Genomic DNA, 3,450 nt, shown 5'->3' with positions numbered 1-3,450 from the left:
TCCGTCTTCTGCCTATAACTGATTGGAATACCTAAAATGGGGCTACAATGTGCCCAGTGAAGGAGGCTTCCTGTGGAGCCTCTGCAATACATAAGACTATAGGTGGAAGTCTGAACCAAATCTAGATCTTCAGAGATGGGAAATTTCCACTTAAAAGGATTAGCGGACCAGCCTGGAGTGGCTAGAAGAACAGAAGATACTTCTTGAAAGAAAGACCTACAAGAAAAATACAAAGCAATAGAGGCAGACTGACTGTTACTACAAGAACAAGCAAGTTGCTTGCCCAGAAAACATCCTGGTAAGTGGTCAGGTACCCTCAGTGCAAACACCTTTCCAAGACTAACACTCAATGGGAATGCACGCTCTGATTGGTGACTATGCTCGTCACTGATAAGGAGAAGTGAGGGAAAAACAGCAATGAAGTGGCGAGCTAAGCCCTACAATGTTCAATAGACTTGTATGAACCTGGGTGAAGACCTGGTTGGCCAGCAGGGGTGGCAAGACCTGGGGACTTTTGGGCCCGGAGTCAGTGACATAGCCACAGAGGACTAGAGTGGAGAGTGAAGCATCCAGAGGATAAGAAGAGAGGGCATCTGCACAAGAACACCCACACTTGAAGATAATACCCACTTGACCTGGCTTCAATGACTAGATGATCAGAGCGCAACCAGAAGAAGAAAGAAGAGGAAAAATAGCATAATCTGATACAATTTGATGAACTTGACCTACATCTATGGATGCAGTAGCTCAAAAGAGGGAACAAATCCTTACAGCAAGGATCATTCCCACCCCCTTCATACACAGAGTAGACAGGGATGGGCAACTTGGACACTGGCTACCCAAAATGGGGGTACTATAAAGGTAAGAAGTGACTGACTTACAGGCTTTCAAGAGGGAAGCTAAATTCATAGGGCATGGAGGAAGGTCGAATCTCCAGTGAGTAGTATCCAATCTGTCTAGGTGGGGCTGATGAAATTAAATCCGGATGGATCTCTTGTGATACAACAGTGAATAATTGTTATCTGGACTGCTTGTGAGGGTTGGAATTGTAAAGGTAGATGTTTTTTAGCAAGGAAGGGAGTGATTAACTTTTCAGCCTAAGAGCGGAGGTCCCTAGGACCATCAAGGGAGAAGAGCGGAGGGTGGGACCCTACCCAGAGAAGCAGTGATGCCTGAAATGGAGGCAGAGATGATGATGTGGAGAGATGGAGCTGTTGGGGACTTTAGACACAGAGAGGGAGAGGGGCTGTATGCTGTATACCCTTTGGATGGTTGATGAAGCATGGAGGAGACTGTAACCATAGCAATGAAATGATATGCTATAGGATGAATGTACAACTAATGTTCTCCCATGTAAACTATTACATAATTCACAATAAAAAATTAAAAAAACAAACAAAAAAACCCCTAAGGTTCTTCCATGTAAACTACCACATAATTCACAATAAAACATCAAAACAAAACAAAACAAAAGTGAATTATGGTGATAGTTGCATAGCTGTATAAATTTTTGAACTGTTGTTCACTTACAATGAGTATATTTATGATATGATAATTATACAACAATAAACTTTTTTTTTTTTTTTTTTAAAAAAGAGGAACAGAAAAATGAAGCTATAGAAGAAAACAATCAGAGACAAAATAAAAGGAAGAAGTGAAAAAAGTGAGAATTGCCTAAATAGAATGTCACTCTGTTTGAACTAGATGGCAAATGGGGACTTAGGGCCTACTGGAATCCACCCTGCCAGAGGCCCAAGTACATGTGCATATGAATGGGGTTAGTGTAAGGTAGAAAAAAGATTGAACTTGAATTTTTTAAAAGGTTTATTTGTTTGATTGCCCTTTAGATATTGATTTCTCCTGCCTATTATTATAAGAGAGACATACATGTGCGACAGAAATGAATATTAGGAATTATGATCACAGAGAGTTTGTAAGCCTACCTTCAGCTTATACTTAATTGTGTTTGCTAAAAGGGAAGTTAGAATTTTTCCAGAAGGCAATCGACTTTTTTTGCTTTAAGCTTTTGTAGAATATGAGGCCTTAGGTGGAATCCTGAGCCCCACCCATGACCTTCAGAGTTGGGATATCTGCATTTGAAAAGACATGCAGACCAACCTAGAACTGCTGGGAGGGAGAACAGAAGATTCATGATTGAAAAAAAGTAGACTGTTTCAAAAAAGCTTGTTTCAAGCAAACTATTGGCTCTGGAGGCATCAAGGCCAGAAAAGTCTGTGCTCATAAGAAAATACCAGAGTGAAAGTTAAAGGCAATTGGGGGAATTGCAGCAATGAAGATAGGAGCTGAGTCTGACCATGTTCCATTGGCACCTGTTGACCTTGAGATGAGAGAGCGAAGAGGAAGATCTGGCTGGTCTGAAGTTTAGTTAGTTGTTTGAACTCCTGAGCCCATGGGCACTGATCTAGCCCATGGACACTAGAACTGAGAATCAAGGGGCCAGCTGATCTGAAGTGCAGGGAGGTGTATGTGAACTCCCAAACTTGCAGCAGGTACTCATTTGACCTAGCTTGGATGGCTAGTGTTGAGTTGTGACCAGAAGATAAGATGAAGATAAAGGATTATGAAAAAGTGAAGAAGTGTAAATTGTTACAATTTGACAGACTGGAATTTTGCTTATGAATACAGTAGCTCAAAACTCCAACTGGAATGGAATCTTCTTCAGATTAAGAAACATACTTGTGTTCTCAGGGTTAATAGGGATGGACAATTTAGATATTGGCTATGAAAAATGTGGGGTGGGGGTTATAAAAGCATGAAGCAGCTGGCTTATAAGCTTTCATGGGTATACTTAGTTTCAGAATGAGGAGTGGTACAGTCAATCCTCATTAAGTAATTTTCCTCTTTTCCAGAAAGGGTATGGGGAATGCTGTTAATAGGATTTTAGGATTCCAATTGTGAATAATTGTTGGTAGGATTGTGATTGTAAAAACTAATTGTAGAACATGTATAAACTAAAAGGGGGAAGTAGTGAATCTTTCATTTCAGGAACAGATGATCCCAGGGCTATCAAGAAGGAAGAGCATGAACGAACCATGAGATCCCTGCCTGGAAAAGCAGTGACAGCAAAGGCAGTGGAATGGAAAAGCAGAGCAGCTATGGACTCTAGGCCCATTGTCTGAGTAAGGCTGTGTGCCTGTGGGCAGGAGTCTGGCTTGCATAATATGCCCTTTGGACATTTAAATGAATATGTATTTTTTGTTTTGTATGTGTGCATCAAATACTTTTGCTTTGTTCATTTGTGACATAAGAGATATAAATGGAGTCAATACATTTTTGGTTGTATGTGTTTTAGTTATATCATGTTAGGAGTAAGTATGACTACAGTTTTCTTTATTTAGAAATTATGTATATGGTTTATAGGTGTCAAGTTGATAAAGGTGGACTTCAATAGATAAGAGTTTTGGGTCAACTTGACTAGGTCAGGATTAT

Source organism: Chrysochloris asiatica, unplaced genomic scaffold (genome assembly GCF_000296735.1).
Source record: "Chrysochloris asiatica unplaced genomic scaffold, ChrAsi1.0 scaffold00190, whole genome shotgun sequence".
NCBI classification, from domain to species: Eukaryota; Metazoa; Chordata; class Mammalia; order Afrosoricida; family Chrysochloridae; genus Chrysochloris; species Chrysochloris asiatica.
The sequence above is the reverse complement of the archived record's forward strand: the minus strand, read 5'-3'. Positions refer to the sequence as shown.